At 42.6% G+C, this 23,381-nt stretch overlaps 1 protein-coding gene across 4 annotated transcripts in view; it reads left to right on the top strand.

Moving 5' to 3' along the window:
- Positions 1–23,381, top strand: part of zgc:172282 (leucine-rich repeat and fibronectin type III domain-containing protein 1-like protein) — a 122,158-nt gene that overhangs the window by 36,046 nt on the left and 62,731 nt on the right. For 3 of the 4 annotated variants that reach the window (XM_061216161.1, XM_061216159.1, XM_061216162.1), the window contains exon 2: positions 11,611–11,813. The gene's annotated coding sequence lies outside the window, so the exon portion shown is untranslated. Of the gene's footprint in view, positions 1–11,610; positions 11,814–22,141; positions 22,212–23,381 lie in introns of those variants that run through there. The other variant, XM_061216160.1, reaches the window with a different exon arrangement.

Raw genomic sequence — 23,381 nt, 5'->3', positions numbered from 1 at the left:
GCCGGCAGTGCCCTGCGTGAAGCTGTTTCCACTTTGCGCTTCACGGTTCCCTTTGCAGATAGTGATGGCTTAGAACAAATCAAAACAAAAGCTTGGGGTATCCGTGACGTTTGTGGGGATGGCTACTTGAGTCTAAAAAACATCCAGCCATCACAAATATTTATACCGGCTATCATGTTAAAATCTCTTTATTTGTTTTTACCTGCTCGGTGAGTACACATGCTCTCACACTGTCAAATAAGTGTGCAACTAGAGTCATTTTTGATGAGGGTGGTACGGTGATGCAGTGGGTAGCAGTGTCGCCTTAAATCTGGGTTTGAATACCAGCCGGGGCCTTTCAGTGTGGAGTTGCATGTTCTCCCCGTGTCTGTGTGGGTTTCCTCCAGGTACTCCAGTTTCCAAAGGTATGCAGGTCAGGTTAAGTGGAGAGTCTTAAGTTGCCCCTAAGAATGAGTGTGTGTGTGTGTGTGTGTGTGTGTGTGTGTGTGAATGGTGTGTGAATGGTGTGTGTGTGTATGTGTGTGTGAATGGTGTGTGTGTGAGTGTGTGTGAATGGTGTGTGTGTGTGTGGGTGTGTGTGTGTGTGAATGGTGTGTGTGTGTGTGTGTGTGTGTGAATGGTGTGTGTGTCTTGCAATGGATTGGCGGTCTGTCCAGGCCAGGGTGTATTCCTGCCTTTAAGCCCAATGCATGCTGGGATAGGATCCTGCACCCCCTGACCCTGACCAGGAGTAAGCGGGTTAGATAATGGATGGATGGAATTTTGGGTGTTGCTTTTTTGAAAGTAACCTGTTCATAAGCAGGTTATTCCTCAATGTTGTGTAGACATTGTGCTTTGGACATAAATGTAATAGGGGACAGAGAAATGTTCAGTCATTTGGTTTGCCTATCACTGTTCCCATTCAGAATTTCAAATCACTTTCAACATTTTTTTTTAACCAGAGTATCACACTGACAACCAAATGGGTCCGTCTCTGATAGCGCTATAAAGGTTCCCCTACCTGAGAAAGTACATACGTTTAATCTTCAGAGGAATTGTTCAAACGCCTTTGAGCGGGCTCGTACTCCCCTTTCTACTACACAGCTGCACAGTTTTAAATTGGATGTTCTAACAAGAGCTCTTATTAGGAGCCTGGTAAGAGTCGCAGGACTTTATGTTCGCGTTTGCCCGCTGTGATGAGGTTCCACACAGTGGAGCGCGATCCCCCGTCCGTCAGGGTCTTTATCGGCGCGATAATCGCGCTTCTCGCGTGCCATGACGGCGTGGGGGGATTCCTCGGCCTTTGTTGAGTCACCCTGCCGCCGGGGCGAGGCGGGGGTGAGGGCGGGGACGGAGGGGCGTAAGGTCCTGTCCCTCTGTCCTCCGGAGGGAGGGGAAGGAAAAGACAGGCGTTTGAGATCACCGTCCGGCGTCTCGGCATTCCCTGGAACGACGGCCTGTCGCCATGGTAGCGGCGGGAGCGGGAGGGGGGAGGGGGGGCTCACACAAAGTCAAAGTCAGGGTGGAGGTGTTCAAGCTTCAGGAGCTTCAACACATTATAGATTTCGACTATTGAACAGAATACAAGCTGCAGTAAGTCTGCTTGCGTACCAAAGGTCAGACTGTATCCTCTCGTGAATATACCCAGAGATGCAGCACCACGGGCTGAGCCTGATTGCATATAATATCGACAGAATGGTGGTCGGTGGTTACAAAAGAACTCCTGAGGACAGGAAGAGATGAGGAATAGAATCATATTCGGATGCCATTAGATTGTGTATCGACAATACGTTTAACATGATTTAAAATTCCTTTCAGCACCACAGTGTACGTGTAAATGACGGAATCATTAAATGTAAATAAATACTTTTCATTTTCGTCTTTAGATTAAACCGGAGGGCTTAAAGCGGCCCTGAAACTCTGGCCTGTTCTGAAGCTTACACTCGCACCGCTAAGCTCTCTTCCTGTCAGCCCTCGCTGTTGCTAGGATGATTGGCCAATGTGGCAGTGCTTTGCGTTTCATCATGATTCTTCCATAAATGCTATTTTTATGATTTCATTTTATTTTGGTTTTGATTAAACAAGGCTGGAAGTGACCGAGCATGAAGCGCCTGGGTTAAGAAACATGCAGTACAAGGAAAGTGCCGGCTATACACTCAGTGTCCACTTTATTAGGTAGACCTGTACACCAGCTTGGTAATGCAAATATTTAATCGGCCAAAGCATGTAGACATGGTCAATAGGTTCAGCTGTTTTTCAGACCAAATGTCAGAATGGGGAATAAATGTGATCGAAGTGATTTTGACCGTGGAATGATTGCTGCTGCCAGACAGGGTGGTTTGAGTATCTCAGAAACTGCTGAGTTCATTTCATGCACAACAGTCTCTAGGGGGAAAAAAACCTTTAAATTGTTCAAACTGGGCTCTAAATGGGAGCCATGGGAAAGGGACACGATTAGGCATCCACGCGCACGTAGCGCCGTCTCTGTGCCGCTGAGCCCACAGACTATCGCGTGGGAAGCAAGCCTTCGGACCTCAGTAACACGCGATTAAAAATGCTAATCTGGTTCTTATCAGCCCACGGAATTGACGCCGTTCCCGGGGTGATTCGACGAGGCCGCATCTGTCCGCTATCGGGCGCCCAACATCTGCTCCACGGCGGGTAATGACACGGGACGGGGGGGACGCAGCACTTACCCGCACGCCGGGCTTAAAGAAGCGCGTTGCCGTGACCTATCTGAGGGAATTAGCGGAGCGTTAACCTAGCACCCTCTCACCGACTTCTACGCACTTCAGATCTACCGCTGCCAACGCGGCACTCGACCTATCGAAACACTCGGAGCGATCTCGCTTTAATTGCTGCCGTAATGACTCCGCTTTCCTGCCTATCGGAATCAGTGCTCGTTTCGAACTCCCGCGGACTTGGCTAGGGGAGGGGAGGGGGGGGCGGTGGGGTGACTGTCCGAGCGGCCCTTCTCTTTTGCTCAGACTCATCCTCTCATTGTGATTGCATGCAAATTCAATATTGGTTGATGGGCTGACTCACAGATTGATTCATTGTTAAACCGCTGGCATTGTACTCCCCACCGACACTTCACACACACACACACACACACACACACACACACACTGAGATGTTGACGAGCACTGCCACTGCTACCCTGTGCGCTGATGTCGTGGGCGGCTGTGATCGACACCTGGATTGAATATTCATGAGTTGAGTCAGAGGCGTTCGCCCAAATTCATGCATAAGTTCTGCCTGGACCAGCCATGGGTCCCTTTGTTACCTCCAAAGGGCCAGATAGGCGGTTTGTTGAAACATTGCTCTGTTTACCGCCAGTCTCGCCGCCAATCTGTCTTTTCACTTTTTATCGCGGCAAAGAGACAAATAAAAGCAACCAAGCTGAAATCGACATCCTGCGGTTTGTTGAAACGTTGCTCTTTGCGCAGTTTGTCGAAACGTCGTTCTTTGCACCGATAGTCTCATTCATCAGTTTGTTTGTATATTTCTCGTATATATTTGTGTGAAAAATCCAGCCGTGTGAAAAACTCGCTCCCCGGATTCAGGGAAGCGTCGTGTAAATGCCATCTGTTTATGCGTCTACGTGTATATTGATGGGTCTCAATCAGTCGTAAATTAGAGGCGCGTGAACATGATTGTTTCATTTGCATAAATCCACGCCTATAAATCAGTCTGTGCCACCAAAGTGTTCTCATCAATCTGTCTTTTTACTTTTTCTTATCATGGCAAAGAGACAAAAGAAAAACAATTTCACCCGAGCTGAAACCGACGTCCTGCTGACAGAAGTAGATTTCAGACAAAAATATATTTTTCAGTAATGTAAGCACTGGTGTGACGGGAACAGATTAAGGTAAAGCTTGGCAGGAGGTAGCAAATGCAGTAAATTAAGTTACATCTGTCACACCTACACTGCAGGAAATACAGCAAAAATGGTTTGATTTCAAAATGGAGTCAAAGAAATGGCATTTCGGCATTTCAGCGCCGTACCACACAGACCTGGTGTCATACGGAATTGTTTTGGATTCAAAAACCTTTCTTTGCTCAGTTGATCTTGCCTGGTGCAACTCAGCCAAACAAGAGGACCAGAAAGCGGGGTTTGTGCTTTTTGAGAGTTTCATTGGTTCCGTTACACTAGACTCAGTGAAGCATAGAAAAGTATTTTAATTTAAAACAATTACGTATCTGTACCAGGTCTGGTACCACAACCACAGAAGGGCAAAGGTTTGTAATCCTGTCAGAAACTGATGACCGCATAGCTGGCATCCAGGAGACTCGGTCGCAGATCGGAAATATAGGTAGCCAATGGGGTGTAGCTGATTTGCGCATATAGGAAGAATTAATTCTTATTGGTAGGCCTAAAATAAAACAAACAGTAGGCTATGGATGTAAAGAAAAGATGTTGATATTCGGCAGTGTGCAAAAAAAACGTAATGAGCGGAAAAGATGCATATGGTGGTAAGGACATACTAACACGGGTTGAACAACAAGTAGAAAGATCCCTGCAAAATGAGAAGGTTGTGGGGGTGCGGAAGAGATAGACACAGATGAACTTGATGAAGAAGGTAAAACTGCATTCACAGTTCATTGTATACCCTAATGAATGTGTTTGCAGAACTATATATAGGCTACTAACTGCTAGCTGACTTTGAATATTGTCTTGCACCATCATGTTTTGTTGCTCTTAAATAGCCCATTTGGGATAAATAAAGTTCTATTGTATTGCATTGTGTAGTCTTGCATCCTTCCGAAGATAATTTCACATATCTGAAAATAGCCTCCAAAAGACGAGACAGGATTTCACATCCGTTTCTACGGTCTCCTTTCCGTAGTGTGAATGCATTCATTCACCCCCACCCCAGGCTGCCCTGGATGTGCTAACCTACAGCTCAGCACCTTTCTCCAAATCATGCATGTGAGCTATAGGCTATAACAGCGCATAAAGAGGGAGTCGCGATTAACGCCTGCTTTAGTAAATCAGACGGAATAATTAATTCGGCTAACTTAAATAATATCCACCCTGTTTTAGTACCTTCGCCCCAGGTATGCATATGCATGAACCTACCTATGGATCAACAGGAAAGTCGCAGTGTGACCCAATGCCCACAAATGACATCCTAATAACGAATTTGACCCATTGCGACCGTGTAGTAGTGAATTCCAAATAGATATTGCGACCTTATATGTCTGGAAACATAGCAGTTGCAGTCGTTTTGTAAATCCAGCCCTGTGTTTCAGGGTGAGGTTGCGCAGGATACAGTGACCCTATATATTTGCACACTTTCTCAGGTGTACAGAAAAGTGTGCCGCCTTAATGTCCGTGTTTGTGTATTTGTGTGCGTACCTGAGCATGTGTGTGCATTTTTACATCTAAGTGTCTTGGATGACAAAAACATATTAAATATTTTCAAATATTTATTTTAATTGAATGTCCCTCATGTCCCTTTAATTGAAATACTGTGTAGCGCTCAGGGAAGCCAAACTTGAATGTCCTCATTTGAGGATGAAGGGTCTCAGGAGCTTACATTAAATGAAGCCACCACTCGAATGACTAACAGTTCCTTAAAAGAAAATCCAAATATTAATATGAGTCCAGGTCAATGCAATAGTGAGCCTGATAGACTACTCTTAACTCAATCAACCAGCTATCTGTTACAGTTCCACTCTCTAGACCGCTGCCAGACTACAGTAACTGCTCCTGGAGAATTAAGCTGTCATGGGTACCACCAGGCCACTGGTCCACAACTTTTACATTTGCATTGCATATTAGCTGCACACTGAGTGATAGTGCTTTCTTTCAAGCACATGCATCTTTATGCAGCCTTTATGTACATATGTGCACAGTCTATGACACCGATGACATTGGCCAAACGTGCCATCTGCTTTGTCTCTACCTGCTGTTCGTGCCCATATGGGGATCCGATGTGATGTACTTTGACACCAGTCGGATACTGCCTTGAAGAACCCCGGAAGGTAGCCATTCAGAAAGGTGACATCACAGACCGGTCTGCAATCTCCGTTTGAAACGTCCCGGTGGCCAAGAAGCCAACTACTGACTGATAAGAGCTGTGCGTGAAAAGAATGGGATGGGATAGATATCCTTTGAAACGGACACAAATGAAGTTGGAGACGTCTAAAATGACTAACCAACCTTTTGTCAGTAAACAAATCTGCATATTCTCTTAAAAATATCCGTTATCGGAGCTGTGGTGGCGCACGGCTAAAGCATCAGAGCGTGACGCTGGCATCAGTTTGACGCGGTAGCACATGACGCACTGGGATTCACCTCACAGTCACGGTTGCAGGGTTGAGGTGATGCGGCTTGAAGCAGGCATGTCATTCTCTGGATCCCTAGATCTTCCTAGGCCACCGGGGGACGAGGTCGTAGGCAGGGTATCCCCAGCTAACACGAGTAATCTCTTATCAAAGATGCTGAAATTATAGCCATTTCAATTATTTATCTCGGAAAAGTGCATGAGCGATTTATTTTTATGTATATTTTAGTGGAATGCGCTTATTCTGTTACCAACTGAATTATATTTTGTCTACTGTTCTCATGTCGGAATCAGAATAAGTCCAGTATAGGCTTGTTGATATAGTTTACAAAACTATATTTCAGAGTATTCATCCTTTTTTGGTGAAGAAATGTTATATTTTCATTGCACAGGAGAGCGAATCTTGGGTGTGTTGCTAAAAGTCAAAGTCTCTGAAACTTTGACGAATCCCAACATTTCCCCCCTACTAACGATTTATGCTGAAATCCGTTCACATTTAGCTCACATTTCATAAACGGGACCCAAAGAGTGGGAACGAATGCGATCTGCTTTTAAAGCAATAACTGTCAACTGCGGCGGTGCTCTAGCGTGTAAATTAGGGTGATCAATCGCATCGCCTCCCTAGAGGCTCACACAGAGGCACTGATGGCGTGCCAGAGACGCCGGCGCTACACAGAAAGACGGCCCTGTTAGCTCTCCACAGGTGCACATTCGCGGACTCTTTTAAACTGGCAGGCGACGGGGGCGGCCATTTGCATCTGGAAAAGTGGCAAAGCTCTCCCGTGGCATTCGGAACAGCGGGGGAGCGTGGCGGAACTGGCGCCCGCGCGTGCTCTGGAAGTGGAGAGAAGGAACGTGCCCCCCCCCCATCTCAGAAACTGTGTTTGGAGATTGGGTTAGCACAAAAGAATCCCATCCATAATGTAAACTCATACATACTCAGGGTGAAATGTATTATTCATGTTTCTTTCTGTCATAGAATAAGTGTTAATGGTTATCAAATGCACACAATGGCAGGCCAGCTGTGCCATGAACTGCATATGAAAATGTATTCTTGCATTAAAATTGCATATGTATGTTCTGCGTAGACAGCATTGACTTGTGCACTTTCAAGTCAAAATACAGTGATGGGATATAGCAAAATAATACAAATGATTTTATTTTGTAGAAATGAACCAATATCTTTTTTCTTTCTCTACTTTTTCGTGACTGTCATCAGAGTTGGGGTAACCTAACTACATATAATTGTTTTGGATTGAAATACTTTTCTATGCTTTACTGAGCTTATCTGAGGTATTGGAACCGATTAAGTGCTCTCAAAAAGTGCAATCTCCGCCTCATGATTCCCCTTTGTTGGCTCAGGTGCACAAGGCAAGATCACAGAAAAAGGATTTGAATCCAAAGAAATTACGTATTTGACCCAGGTCTGATGTAAACCATTATAAAAATTTTAAAAAAGCAGAGTGCATACTTTTGAGGATGAATCCCAGGAAGTAGCATTGGCATTGAAATAAATTATCACAGGGAATTAAAATAATCTATTAAAATAATTAACTTTAACAAATCAAATATATACATTTTTCATTCATTATTATAGATTCATTTAAATATGGGAGCATTGTTTTAAGGTGGTAAATTATACGATCAAATTCAAATATGATATTAAATTCAGTTCAAATTCAGGAACTGAATTTAATTTATCAGCACTTACCATTTAAAATGAAGATCAACCACACCTCTGATTTGGAATTTCTATAGTATATGCATCACAGAACTTTCTGCGAGAACTCAACTCAAGATGCTTAAGTTGCATTTTTCAAACAAACCTCTGGGGGCGGGGGTTACGTCCATACACAGTGTTGAAGTGCGGCACTCGTTTAAGTTATTGATTAAATCTGAATTGAATCTGTATGTATGCGTGCTCAGTGTACAACATTGCAGTATGACATTGCATATGGATACAAACGTGGCGGATATGGCAATTACGGTTTCTACAGTGCTCATACTCAACCAGAGCTTCTCTCATGACCTGCAACACTCATCAATTATAACCTGCCCGGGAACAGCTCGACTACAGACAGGAAGAGCACAGGCGCTTGGAGCCAGCTCTTTCAGTGCAAGTCAGTCTGGACACCCTGCGCTGCTTTGGGTCGAATATGCCTTTTTGAACATCTTCATTTTGACAAGGGCTCCTTCTGAAGAGGTGTAGATCTCCTATTGCTCCGCAGCAGGTGTAGGGCGGAGACAGGGAGCCGGTCCAACGCGCGGGGGGGGGGGGGAGTCGAGCCACCTGCGAGGGCTTAATGACAGCCGTCTTCCTGCCACTTGTCAGTCTCCACTCCACCATTTTAGGAGGTGAGAGAGATGTCCGCCTCCTCCGGGGGAGGGCTCGGTCTTCATCTCGCTGATGTTAGCCAAACGTGCATTCAAGCCAGCGAACGTTTGCGGTGAACTACGGTTGCAGCAAAGTTGCTGTTGAACGTTTTCATGAACATTCCATTTTGTTCGCCACCAACGCCTTTTTAAAACAAAGGTCTAGCAATGCCAGCTAGCTGAATCGTTGCTTACCTGTGATTTATTTTTAAAGGTAAGAACAAATGATACATTGATTAAAGTGTATTATAACAGCCAAATAACTGTCAACTTTTGAACAGAAAAAAGTTTTCATATATTGACGAATGTAAGATGTACAGAGCCCCTGAACAGTACAGTCAGTGAGGAACAGTAGAGAGCGGTCCAAAAAAATACATTTATTTTACAGTTGTTCATCGCATATGCAAAGTGTCTTGAAATTGAATGCTTCTTTGTGCCTTCTTTCAGCGACTTACATACCTATACATGCTCATGGTATGTCTCATACAACAAGGCTAAAGTGGAATAGGAGCTGATAGGAGTTGAGATTACCATCTTTCTTCCTTTACCATCTTTGCTACAGGACCACATGACAGTGTGCATGGAGGTTCTTTTGTGAGTATTTACATCCATATCAGGTGAACCATGTACCCTCTTTACACATAGTCTTCCAATTTCGGGGGACCTAATGTAACGGTAAAAATTAACATAAAGTCATCATTGAAGTCATATTTAGTGCTTGGTTGCAAATCCTTTGCATTTTAGAGCAGCCTGAAATCCTCAACCAATTTCTGACCCCACAATTTGTGTCACTGTCCAAATACTTAGACTATACTGTAGGTCTGGACTCACCATTAAACATTTATTTTCACTTTCTTTACAATCGCCTAAAAAGAAGATAAAATGATTTTTGTGATAAATAAAACCAAAATGTGTTTCGTGTAACTGTCAGAGCAGCAATTAACTGCCTTTTCAAAAGCATACTTCAGTCTAAATGAATACTGTATTCTATAGAGTACTTTAGTCTCAACTGAGAAATGTATCCATATTAGCATAACTATCTGCCAAGGGTAAAACCTGAATATTACACATGGTGGAAGCAGATGACAAAATGGAGGAGTGTGGAATCCATATTTAAACAGGGAAAGGAATTAATTATCTGCTTGAAAAGGAAATTTTATCACAAAGGCTTTGTCAAGAACCCCAGAGGGCATTTTTTTGCCTTCGGAAACACTTCTCTCATAATGTAGACTATAACTGTCTTCTTCCAATTTGCATATAGCATATTCAAAATGTTACAGACCTGTGCCATGCACAGTGAAGATAGGTAATGCGGGATCTGAGGAGTCATGTTTCATTTAATTGATTATTTTGTTCGCGTTTTGTGTGCAAAGCAGTGCATTTCCATCGACGAACTGAAACAAATCCAGGGTGCTCTAAACAGGGACACAATACAAAGTAAGTTTTGTTTCAAAATACTAGACACCATCCAGAGGACTTTTGACTGATAAGGAAATGCTTATTTTGACCTCATTACAAGGGGATAACATTGTCTTGAAAGTCTTATAAAGCCATGGCATTATAAAACGAGAGAGAGAGAGAGAGGAGAGAGAGAGAGAGAGAGAGAGAGAGAGAGAGAGAGAGAGAGAGAGAGAGAGAGAGATAATAATATGCATAATAATTTTGATATTGAGCTCAGGTAACCCCCAACCTGTGCTTGAGTAATCTATTCAGTCCTGAAATGCAAATGTGATCTTTTCCCTTGGGAGGATATGTGAAGATTTAGGGCTCAGAGTGAACTTCAACTGCTCTTGGAACTTAATTTGGACATCACCTACTTATTTATTTAATTTGTTTTAATTTATTAATTATACCTCAGTTTCATTCAAGAAAAATGGGTCTGCATGTTAGTAATGTTGGAATTGTATTCATGACCTGATACACAATCAGTAAATTACTTGCGGATTTGTTCTTTTATGACTCCAGCATAATATAATTCCGTTCATCTTTCTATTGCCGTTTCCATACCCATACAACTGTGTTTCCAATTAGCCCAATGCCTTAGATCAGAGGTGTCCGATCGTATCCAAACAGACTGTGGGTGGGTGCTGTTTTTTTTGTTTTGGCCCTAACACTAAGACACCTGATTCTACTTCATCATGGTCTTAATCATGATTAGTTATACAAGTTAGTGCTGGGTTAAAACAAAAAACCTGCGTGTAAACTGGTCCTTTTCGGAAAATATTGGAGAAACAGTTCCAAATAGTTTATTTTGGTAAGCCTTCTTATTTCTCTGCCTTATAATCGTTGGCGCAACTCTGGTCCTCATGTTGACAAATGCCAATAGCAGACCCCGAAGACCTAGAATCAAGACTGTTTATTGAAAGTTTTCTTTTACACATATGAATACACCTGACTAATCAGAAACAGCTGAGAAGCAAACTGTCCAATTACCTTTGGTCCTATAAAATGGGAGCGACTGTATAAAAAGGATGCAATTCCTACACACATCACCCAGTTTGGATGTCAATATAGGTGACAGTCTGTACTATAACTTAATATTCACTGTTCGATTTTAGTGCAGAGCCAAAAGAATGTAATGCTGTCCAAATACTTCTGGACTGCACTGTTTGTTCTATTTTTCATGATGTGTGTAGTTGTGTCCATTGAAATCTGAACTACGTAAGAATGCCATTGTATGGTCAGCCTTATACAGAATGTTTTCATCCTCCAGGTTCATGTTCCAAATTTTATAAACTGAATCTTTCTGCTGACGTGTGAAATCTTGGTTGGTATTTCAGTAAATGCGGGTTAATTGTGCTGAGAGTTGGAAGTCTCACACACTGGCAGAGTTCACCTACAGAGAAGTGCAGGATGTCAGCTTGGAGTTACTACCATTCATTCATACCATACAGATCAACCGCCAGTGATTTCATTTTCTTGTCCAATACAATGGTCCTCACAACCTCTTATTTCCTCCCTACAGGTGAATGGACAGCTTCACCTACCAGAGCTGGCACTCCTAGCACCTGGTGCCAGCACCCATGCCCCTAGGCCACGGCTGCCACCCACAGCGGTTTGGCACTCCGTCCGTATGTAGCTGCCTACGTCTGGCCGTCTCCGCCTGCCACCCACCACCAGCAGGGTGTTCATGAGGTGCAGCCCCGCAGCAAGTCACACAAGATAGAGGTACGGCACCAGACCCTCCTAATTGCGTAACGCTAAGTGCTAAATTAGGGAGCCAACGGCTGTGATATTCATTCATTCAACAGTTAGGGATTGTAAAAATGCAGTAGGCTTTTTTTTTCTTTTTTTTGTGATTTTCAGCATTATAGTGTTTAAATGACAGCTGTAGGCAATTATGAAATTGCAGATGAAGTGGTGGTATATTGGTGTAGAGCTGCAAGCTATGGTTGTTCCCAAAAAAGCAGTTCCAGTAGCTGATTAAAAGCGGCATTTTGGGAATTGTAGGTGCATTTATGAATTTCAGGACAAAAAAGAAACACTATGTATAATTGCACGGAACATTGCAATGTATTCAGTTATTGTTGACAACTAAATGATTTGCCATTATTTGTTACAATGCAGCAGTGTGACGTTAACAGTGCAATTATGCTCATGAAATGGCTTTTCTCAGAGTTTATGGCAAATTTTCCATTTTACTCAGAGCCTATCCATTTAATTGGCTGCCTTCGGTTACTAAGTGGGTAATTACAGTTGTACCAAATAATTCTAGGTAATGTTCATATTATTGAGGAAGATGAAAGTGGTCAGATAACAGGGTCATGTTTTAATCATGCAACTCTTCATTGAGTGATTAGACTTTTGAATCCTCTGAAATTTTCAACCCAAGTTGACCATTGTTCCTTTCATGCCTATGCTACTCTTTTTACCAATTATAGTTTCCAGTAACAAGGCACTTTAGAAATGGACAAGTAACCATTTCTGAACAATTATAGCCTTCTTCACCACCATTTCTCATTCCTGCATTCGGGCCCAAAGTAAAAGTCATCGCTCGAGGCCTAATTAGGGAAATTGGTAGTGCAGGACCAGACTGTGCCTAATCTGAAAGGTGGTATCGGCTGGGGTGATTGCGCATTGTGCTCTGTGCTTGTCTGCTGGACCAGAGGAGGACAGAGGTGATAAAACAGACCCAATGGAAAGAAAGCACAAACAGCAGACATCATTTTCACATACTCAGAACTGCTGTAGCCTGTGAGGCATAAAATCCCATATCTGAACCGTTCATAATTTGGTTCTGTACCTGCAGGTGCAAAGGCACTTGTGGTTATGTAACATAAAGCTATGGATTTGTCTTCATTTATTGTTTGTTTAAAAAAACTGTATTGCTATCTGTGTGCCACCTACGTACACACTTGCCAAATGGGTCTAGTGTTCACTGAATTCAGGCTTAGACTTAGTTCTTTGCTGAGATCTGGAAACTCAAGCCATGCAGGTTCTCATTGTGAATCCCACTCTAACTACCTTGCTTGAGCTGGTCAAACCATGTTGAGCTGGGAGCTGATCTTAAGTGGTCAACCAGCTAACCATGTTGAGCTGGGAGCTGATCTTAAGTGGTCAACCAGCTGTCAGCTGTTCGAAACCTAGCTTGAGCTGTTTTTTTTTTCAGCATGTCTGAAACATGGTCTGACTTCTCACTTAGTGCTTTTCAGGACAACACAAGGGTGATGTTATTTAGCATGAGGTGACCATCATTGTAATGAATCTTACACTCTGAAAACTCTCCTCTTCATTCATGAGTGACGCGTATGATCAAATTTGGATTTGGATTACTTGCCATGGCCAATTGTGCCTTGGGGAGAGAGTTTGCAGAGAATTAATGTATTGCTGATGTTTTCACCTGTCCCTGAAGTCAGCCTTTATGGGATTTCTAGCATGTTTACTTATGCGAAGCAACATGAACAGGCATGGGCATCCAATGTATGAACAAATGAACCTCACATTTCTGTGCATAGGTATAGTTTTTTGGAGTTTTGTGTTTTTCCAAATATTTATTAGCAGTGACCAATCATGATGACTGCCACACTTTCATATTTATATGATTGAAAAAAAGTTCCACCTGTTCTTTAGGTGTGACACTGTTGTTTCATGAAGCAATGTTAGAATGTATACAATTTTGCAGTGATGATGTGCATTTCACTGTGTATGTTTGTATCATATCAAATTTAAATGATTGCTGAGAAGTATCATCATGAGATTGAACAAATTTGCAGTTTCCTATCATCTCACCTCATAACATGTGAAGTCCCAAAAGCTTTCTTTGTGGCTTCTCTAGCATTTTGATGTCCCTTTCAACTGGTAGGGGTAATGGTAGCCACGGCATTATTTGTATTCTACCCATCAAAAATTACTTCAAAAATTACTATCTACAACAACAGTGCTTTGTGCTACTTTAATGCAACAGCCTCATATAGTATTAATCAGACATATGTTGCTTATTGACAAAACTGGATGGAATACTTCAGAAAAGATCTTTATGATTAACTCATTGTGTGGCTATTGCAAGAGGCACAGATGCTAAAAAAAAACAACTTGCATGTCTATTATTTACCTTAGGAATCAAACATGATTCACTCTTGTGCCATTTACTGTCAAGAACCCGGGCAGAAGGAACCAATCGTAGACTCAGGGGTGACAAAAACAGGCAGATAAAGCACAGGGAAGACGCAAAATGGAAATCCAAAAACACAGTCAAAACCAGGTACAAAAACCAAAAACCAAAAAATCCCCAAAATCAGGATGCATAAAAGCAGACAGAAAAACCGGGGAAGCAAAACAAATACGAGGGCAGACTCTGGAAACTGAAGAAGACAAACGAGCAGCTGAAAAGGACAGGTATAAATACAAAACTGATAAACAGGCAACAAGAAACAGGTGAGATCCTCTGGTACCTCTTGAGCAAATTGGTATTGATAATCAACATTTCATTGAGTAGTACTTTTCTTACACACTGATGAAGGCTTGGAGCTAAAATGTTTGCTACTTCACATTAAAGAAGTGATTAATTGTGGAAGTCCTGTGTGCGTATCTCTTTTAGACCACGATGCTATTCTGTGGAAGTAAACATTGTTCTTAGTTCCTTGTAGGGATTTCTACATTATTGAAAGTTAGCTGACCTCCCAGGTAATGATTTTAGGTAACACACACGATGCATGCCACATTCATATTCATATTTGAATACTTATTACATTGTGGCTTGTTAAGAGACTTATAGCAATGTGATTGTGACTATTGTGATTTCTCTCAACAGAAATAAAGCTAAATCTGATCACTGCAGTGCTGACCCAAATGAAACATGTTAATGTTTAATTGAAATTGAACTTCAAACCGAGTAGAATCTGTCAGACAGCTTTCAAACTTTGATCCTGTCACAGAGACCTCAAAGCCCTCAAAGCCTTGTCTTCCCATCACTCCTGTCACTTCACTTTACTCCCAGTGGGATGATCGGGAATTGCCTCTGAACTTAAAACCCGAACGGCTGCTGTTTAGTAAGAACGATCAAACACGCTTTTTATCATTAACCCTCTTGACCGACACTGGTTAGGCCTTGAGATTATGCATGTCTGAATTATTTACCTGTTAAGATAGATGTGATCATGAACACCAGTACGTACCAAGATGTATAAATAACAAAACAATGCGCAAAACCATGAGCTCATTTAAAAATGCAACTTTTGAATGCAATTCACTTATGATTATGTTCTTATACAAGTACGCATATCATATAATTAAATATTAAGTGTATATCGACAAGCATTTCAATCATGAAAAAACTGGTTTAAGCATGTGGTTTTAATGTTGTGGCTGATAGGTGTATACGGACTTCACTGTATAAATTCACTAAATCTTGAAGATCAGGTGTCTGATTTAAATTGCTTTTTGATGCCTGCAAGGCATAGTTTAGGTTCAGTTAGACTAGTGCAAAGCAATGATGCATTGTTAAATTTGAAACTTTAAAGATGTCCAGCTCAAAAAAAAAAAATCACACCCTTTACAAAGAGAACACTTCAAAGCTCCAGAATAAAGGCAGATAAAAGCTGTGAAGCTCCTTATCTCTCGATCCGGCAGAGCCTTGAACAGAAAGCATCGATTTGGAATTAATGAGTGTTCATTCATCCAACCCAAAACAAAATGGAAGGCCATGAAGATGGCCCAACCTTGCAGTGCCAGCTCCAGTCCGGGCTCTGGTCAGCTCTATTTGAAGGATGATATCATTTCTGTGGCTTGAATAGTTTTCCGCACAAGTAAATCGAATAAGCGGGACTAATAAAAATAAAGAAAGCTGCCTCCATGATGTGTCAAGTAAAGGACTCAGAAGTGGGGGGGAGGTGCCTTCTCCCCCTCTGATTGCAGGGGAGGTAAGCGGAGGAGAGGAGCTTGGGAGAGGTAGCAGTGCCTTTCAAGGTAATTTACTCCAAGGGGGTGCAAAATGGAGTATGGACTGAGAACTTTGTGATGTGCAGATACACCTCTGTCACCATGACGTTGAAGCCATTTTGTTATAACAATAATTTGTATTTCGGGAGAGCGGTCCTGGGTTTAAATAGTATTTGCTTTGGATTCAAATACTTTTCAAATGCACTTGCTTGGTGGAGGAGCGCATGGGTGGGGTTTGCACTTTTGGCATCATTTCATTTGTTCATTTGTACAGCAGGCAAGCTTAGTCAAGTGCAGAAAAGTGCTTAAATTCAAAAGAAATACTGTTTGAACCCAGGTGTCTTCAGCATGAAACCTGGGCTGTATAGACCTCCTAATTCAAGGCTTGGTGAACCAGGGACCCAGCTAGCACAACATGTCATGTCAGCACTTCACAATAAAGTCAAAGGATGGTTGAGGTGAATAAAAGTGTGGCTTTTATAACAACGGCTTTCTCCACCCTCCTTATCAGCCACATCTCACACTTTTCTTCGTAAAACAACTTGAGGACAAGGTTGTGATTCAATGAAAATCACAAGAACACCAGAGAATGTCTTTCTTTTTGGTGGTAGAAAATCACAAGAAGATTGGGTTCTTGTGATTTTGCGGTGACGACAATTAAATAATGCACTGTTAAATCACAGTGCTTGAAGAAAATGTAATGGCTGTATTAAACAGTTCATTAGTTGGCATACAAATAATGCCCCACGCATTAGAAAGTGCAAACAGAAATTATACGTTGTACGATTACAATCTCTTTTTTTGTATATTTTGTATGACAGAGTTCATAAACTCGAAGGTTTACCACTGAAATTTTAATGAATGCTTTTACCAGACCCCTTTGCTAAGCACACACATTACCACAGGCATTTACCATGCAATTATACCTTTCTTCTCTCCTACACGGCAGACCCAGACAATCATGAGGGTGGATTACCTTCCTTGATTATTATAATTCAATGAGCCCTACAGGACAAAACGCAAGGTTTGTTTCAAATGCAAAAAAGCATGAAGTAATAAGTATTTAATACAATGTGCTGTTAACAGAAAGTGCCTCCGCGATACAGACCAATTTCTGTCACACCTGTTCAGATATATTTATTAATTTTCGGTGAAATTTATGTGATTTCAAAAAGTTGCATCACAGGCTACGAGGAGTCATTCAGCCAAGTTAAGCTGCAGCGCTCCTTTGACTTCCCCAGTCTGTAAACACAGCACGCCGAGCTTATGTTTGATAGCACTTCATATTCTACACGCATCATTTCAAGGGGAAATGTTTTGTTTGAACCCAGAACCGTACCTGATGCCATCTGTGAAGCCAGTGCTAAGTGTGTTTTTTTGTGGATGGTTCTTTCACATCTTTATTGAGGAATTGGTTGACATGGAAATGCGTTTTCATCACTACTACCTGTATTTTAAGGTCATTCCCTGCTCTCCCTCCCTGCCCCATGGTGTACAGTTGTGTTTCCCGGAATCAGGTAAACTTACACCCCTCCCCCCGATAGATACCAGACAGGCAGGCAGGCAGGCAGATCGCTCTGATGAGTTTTACTGAGCCCTTCCTCAAAGGCAGGGGTGCACAGCAAGGGCCAATCCTCTTCAGGATCTTCTGCCAACTTCTGCTCTTAATTATCTAAATAATGTCTTGATCAGACATTTGTATACATTGGTGTGAAAAAGTGTTTGCCCCCTTCTTTTTTTTTTTCAGTTTCAGATCATCAAACAAATTTAAATATTAGTCAAATGCAACGCAAGTAAACACAAAATGCAGTTTTTAAATGAAGGTTTTTATTATTAAGGGAGAAAGAAAATCCAAACCTACATGGCCCTGTGTGAAAAAGTGATTGCCCCCTAAACCTAATAACTGGTTGGGCCACCCTTAGCAGCAACAACTGCAATCAAGCGTTTGCAATAACTTGCAATGAGTCTCTTACAGCGCTGTGGAGGAATTTTGGCCCACTCATCTTTGTAGAAATTGTTGTAATTCAGCCACATTGGAGGGTTTTCAAGCATGAACCGCCTTTTTAAGGTCATGCCACAGCATCTCAATAGGATTCAGGTCAGGACTTTGACTAGGCCACTCCAAAGTCTTCATTTTGTTTTTCTTCAGCCATTCAGAGGTGGACTTGCTGGTGTGTTTTGGATCATTGTCCTGCTGCAGAACCCAAGTTCGTTTCAGCTTGAGGTCACGAACAGATGGCCGGACATTCTCCTTCAGGATTTTTTGGTAGACAGCAGAATTCATGGTTCCATTTATCACAGCAGGTCTTCCAGGTCCTGAAGCAGCAAACCAGCCCCAGACCATCACACTACCACCACCATATTTTACTGTTGGTATGATGTTCTTTTCCTGAAATGCGGTGTTACTTTTACGCCAGATGTAATGGGACACACACCTTCCAAAAAGTTCAACTTTTGTCTCGTCACACCACAGAGTATTTTCCCAAAAGTCTTGGGGAACATCAAGATGTTTTCTGGCAAAATTGAGACGAGCCTTAATGTTCTTTTTGCTCAGCAGTGGTTTTCATCTTGGAACTCTGCCATGCAGGCCATTTTTGCCCAGTCTCTTTCTTATGGTGGAGTCATGAACACTGACCTTAACTTGAGGCAAGTGAGGCCTGCAGTTCTTTGGATGTTGTTGTGAGGTCTTTTGTGACCTCTTGGATGAGTCGTCGCTGCGCTCTTGGGGTAATTTTGGTCGGCCGGCTACTCTTGGGAAGGTTCACCACTGTTCCATGTTTTCGCCATTTGTGGATAATGGCTCTCACTGTGGTTCGCTGGAGTCCCAAAGCTTTAGAAATGGCTTTATAACCTTTTCCAGACTGATAGATCTCAATTACTTTCTTTCTCATTTGTTTCTGAATTTCTTTCGATCTCTGCATGATGTCTAGCTTTTGAGGATCATTTGGTCTACTTCACTTCGTCAGGCAGGTCCTATTTAAGTGATTTCTTGATTGAGAACAGGTGTGGCAGTAATCAGGCCTGGGTGTGGCTAGAGAAATTGAACTCAGGTTTGATAAACCACAGTTAAGTTATGTTTTAACAGGGGGGGCAATCACTTTTTCACACAGGGCCATGTAGGTTTGGATTTTTTTTCTACCTTAATAATAAAAACTTTCATTTAAAAACTGCATTTTGTGTTTACTTGTGTTGTCTTTGACTAATATTTAAATTTGTTTGATGATCTGAAACATTTAAGTGTGACAAACATGCAAAAAAATAAGAAATACTGTACTGTGCTCAAGTACAGGAGTGAACCAACATTATTTTGAGAGCTCTCAGAAAAATAAGGACCGGAGGGCTCTATTTTTCAGGTCAGCACACGGTCAGCGGCGAGCTGTCAAAGTGGCGTTTCTCCATCGTGGGTTTTGACGTGCCTGAGCATGTTCTGTGATTTGGTGAGGCGCTGGTGGGGGTGTATCAGTGAACTCTGCCGTTTGGCGTTAGCGTGGTCTGCGCTTCGCCCCGTGCCCCGGCTCAGACCGAGGTTATGTGACCATAACCCTCAACTGTTTTTGTTGTTGTCTAATAGCTGTGCGGATCTGTGGCTACACTGGGACTTGAACCACCAACCTTCGAGGTCTCAGTCATGTTCCCTAGTCACAAGGCTACAAACTGCCCCCTGATGCTGCACACATTGGTACAGTATTCTGTTCTTTTACCGTTCTGTAATGAGAAGAACGACAATAAACGTAACGTGAACTCGAACAATCTTTAATTATGTGACTGTAATGAAAATGATAGCTTGCATGTACCTATCATTGTCATTACAGTCACATAATTAAAATGTACTGCATGAGTTATCTCTCTCAAGCTAATTTAACACCATCTACCTTTTCTGTGGTCGACTTGAGGTGCCATAGATTCCTCCATGATGAGCCTGCACTAGGGATCTCTTCTTTTTTTGATAATTGAACTTGTTAGAATCTCAGGAAAATTGTTAAAATCTAATATGTAATTAATGGTTTGATTTTTTAATTCCACTGCCTTGATGGCAAAATAGGCAGCCCAGTGTTGCGCTCGTGGAAGCACTCAATATCAAAGGGACCGATAAACAACAAGCCGTGTTATTGTTTTGTCTGGAGGGTGTACTGTGGGTAGCCTAAAAATATTTCAGAATATTTCAGGCGTTGGTCATGCTATCCACACAGTCTCTAGGTTATAAATTGCAAAAGGAGGACCAAAAACATTTGTGACTCCACTGCACCGCAGAAGTGCTCTTTGGAAATATTACACATTCTGTGCCATCGGAGACAAACTAATAACCAAGGAGAAAGTTGTCTGCAAACTATGCAAACTGCAACTGCCCTACTATCCCTCAAGTGGCTCATAATGTTTTCCACTCCTGGAGAAGACCAAGGAGATTGGTCAGTTCAGTTAAGTTTAAGTAACCTGTGCTATTGGTGTGAATTAATGATGTACTCATGCATTATGCTTTTTTCTTTCATGCTGAGCAATAGTTTATGTACCAAATTATTTTATTGCTGGGAGTGGTATCATTTGCTTCGCGATGATCTTCCCTGGTTTTATTCAGGAGAAATTCAAGATACTGCTATCATTATTTCTTAGTCATAGTATAGCACCACATATTTAAGTTATTTACCTACAGGTTTAAAACTGGGCCATAATATTGATTTCAAAAAAGAATAGATATTTAGGCAGGAGAAAATTCTCAAAATTTTTATTTGAACTCAAAGTTTGGAAAAAGTCACAGCCATTCGCTGCACTTTCCACACACAAATGAAGCTTCTTCTGTCGAATGGACCTAAAATATGGAAACGTTATACGAGAAATATGTCTGAGAGTTTTGTGTTAACTGGGCATCCTCATATGGCAATGGTAACCAACGGAATTTGTAAGTAAACTGGGGTACAAAGCGCAAACCTCTTATAGGGAATGAAAATAAGTTATTTGATTGGCTATGATTGAATCCGGCTGCAACACAACCACTGTTCATATATTCTTCGCTATATGCGTAAAAATGTTTTACACATTACGCAAAAACATTTAGAAGCTGTTCTCTAGACTAGACTCAACTACTGCTTCAAGTCAATTACAGTCACATACAAAAGCCTGTAGAATATGGAATATATTCAATTAGATTGATGAATTAGATACGAAACATAAACAGTAAGTAGTAGCAAAGAATTTTTGGGCAACATTGGAGAAAGGGACCAAATAGCTCCAGCGAATCGGATTAGAGAACATGAAACCTTTGAAGTAAACATAAAGATATTTTCCAATTAATAATGAATGCATGACTACAGAAATGAATTGGTCTAATGTAAATAATATTTTTTTGGCCTTAACTGTATATAAGTCCCTTTTGGAAACTGAAGTAGCTTTGCGTTTGCAGGCAGCCCACCAGCTCATTAAGAAAAAAACACTTTTTTATCCTACAGTATGGCCCATATTTTCTTTTAAAAAGGTGACACATTCCTTTTACAATGCAAAGGCTAGCATTTCCCCACAGACTGCCATTCATTCTCAACTATACATCAGCTTGACCTGCAAAAAGACCGTGGTAGTTAAAGCTTTATGGGAAAGAGTAAGTGGCGGCCAAATACTGGAAAGTGTTCAGAGGAAGAATTAAAAGTGTAGCGTGTGTCTTTAAACAATTTTCTCTCCCTCTTCAAAGACCGTAGCCCACAGGGGAGAGCTGTATGCAGTAATCATGAACGGTGCCAAGTGTTTCCGCTGCATACCAAACAGGGCTCTTTCAAAGGGCGAAAAAAAAAGAAAAAAAAGCCCTCCGATGATGCTCTGTGAGTACCGGCCCGTAAAAGAACACAATAAAAAAAATAATAAGTTTCAACTATACGGGAGCTACGGAGCCGTGACGAACAGTGTGGCGATGAGATCCGTCCAGCCGATGACTCATCAAACGGAGACAGGGACTGCTGAAGACGTGCGCGGCCAAATGGTTATTAGCGAGAAATTAACCGAGATCTCGGCACAGTCAGTAAGGGGGGCTTTCTCATTAGAATGGAGTGTGAGGTGTCGGGGAGGCTGACCGCGACCTAATTAGGCACTCTGAACGGGTTCTGCCTGTCCTCTTCTGGTATATTCTCTACATCACAGGTACCGCGGAGGACTAAGAATACGGATTTCAGAGGCTGCCTAGAGAACCGCCGCATTATTACTCTCATGGTAGGATCCTCTGTCTGAATAATTTATAGAAAGTATAACCTGGTGAATGATTGCATTGCAATATCAGAAAAAAAAAACCAATAACACAATTAAATTCAAATCAACTCAACTTTACCCAAACTAATATATCTTGGGAAGACATTTTAGGTAGCTTTGCTGGGAGGCTGATGTGTCTGTTCTTCGATTTATATTGACATTTTAGTCATTTAGCAGACGCTTTTAATCCAAAGAGATTTACAAGTGCTTAGGTTCTTCAGCAAGTAAGAACCCATGTTCTTCTTGCGCCAATAAGAAGTTTACACGGCCGTTTGAAGCTTTGATGGACAGGCATAGATGAGAAGTATTTAAAACCAGGCTCCCGGTGTTCAAACCTGAAGGACTTGCTGCTCAGCCCCCCCGCCCCTCCCCCCTTGCTTCTGCTCGGCCGCCGTCGCTAAGATACGACCCACGTCAGTTAGCGCGGCTTCCCGAGTGGGAGAGGCTAGGGAGCGCAGCGTCTCCGTGATGAATGGCCGGGTGCGGCGCAGCACTTTGTTTATTTGCGCCCGCCGTCGCAGGAACAGCGTAATGGGCCGGAGCGCTAACTCCCACAGAAGCGCCGCTAATGGACGCGTTGAAGTGCGCCGTGGTGTCAGCCCCTGCCGCAGATTACGCGCCCCGTTTTTACGCACACGGGCGGAGCGCGTGGTCCCGTGGGAGCCCCTCGCCCTCCGTACCCTTTCAACTCACGGTCGAGCGGAAAATTCCCACGGACGTCCGCGTGAAAGAGAAATGACACACGGGGGTAAAGTAGGCTAACTGTAAAGAAGGGGGCCCTGAGAGTACGCTCGAGAGTTTCAGGAATCCGCGACGGTCCGGCGGTCCGCTGACCGCCCTTCTCTTTCATCCCGTGTAACGATTAATATAAATTTTCACCCCGATTGCCATGCGTGGCACGGACTAGGCTCGCATTCATCCCGGATCACGGGCGGAAAACGGCAGTCTCGTGGATGGGCACTTGACTGGGCTGGCGAATCTCAGGTGGCCCCTCCTTTCCGGGCTATTTTCGGACGGCGCATTAACCGCAGTCGGGTTGTTGCGCTTCCGTATAGAGCAGCAGAACCGTGTCACTGTGAACCGCGCCATCCTCCCCCCGCCACCCTGCGGCCGGACACCGGGCGAAGCCGCTTC

The sequence above is a fragment of the Conger conger genome, chromosome 13 (genome assembly GCF_963514075.1).
Source record: "Conger conger chromosome 13, fConCon1.1, whole genome shotgun sequence".
In the NCBI taxonomy this organism is placed as follows: Eukaryota; Metazoa; Chordata; class Actinopteri; order Anguilliformes; family Congridae; genus Conger; species Conger conger.
This window is presented reverse-complemented; position numbering and strand designations above follow the sequence as displayed.